Source organism: Nannospalax galili, unplaced genomic scaffold (genome assembly GCF_000622305.1).
Source record: "Nannospalax galili isolate Female #2095 unplaced genomic scaffold, S.galili_v1.0 scaffold311, whole genome shotgun sequence".
NCBI lineage: Eukaryota > Metazoa > Chordata > Mammalia > Rodentia > Spalacidae > Nannospalax > Nannospalax galili.
The window spans coordinates 3,872,010-3,872,386 of record NW_008330298.1 but is presented as its reverse complement, the minus strand read 5'-3'; the positions used below and the strand labels follow the sequence as shown (position 1 = coordinate 3,872,386).

The window sequence follows — 377 nt, the reverse complement described above, 5'->3', positions numbered from 1 at the left end:
TTAAAGAGAAGTGAGGATAGTGGACAGCCTTGTCTGGTTCCTGATTTCAATGGGAATACTTACAGTTTTTCTCTGTTTAGAATGATGTTGGCTGTGGGTTTGTTATATATAGCTTTAATTATGTTGGGGTATATTCCTTCCAGTCCAATTCCCTCTAGGACTTTGAACATAAATGCATGTTGAATTTTGTCAAAAGCCTTCTCTGTATCTATTGAGATGACCATGTGGTTCTTGTCTTTGAGACCATTTATATGATTTATGATGTCTATTGACATACGTATATTGAACCACCCCTGCATCTGTGGAATAAAGCCAATTTGATCATGGTGGATGATCTTTTTGATGTGTGTCAGTATGCGGTCTGCAAATATGTTGAT

The 377-nt window shown here is 36.9% G+C and overlaps 1 protein-coding gene across 1 annotated transcript in view; it reads left to right on the top strand.

The window, feature by feature from the left end:
• LOC103742847 (A-kinase anchor protein 17B) overlaps nt 1-377 on the top strand; it is a 224,411-nt gene that overhangs the window by 134,142 nt on the left and 89,892 nt on the right. The window lies entirely within an intron of this gene.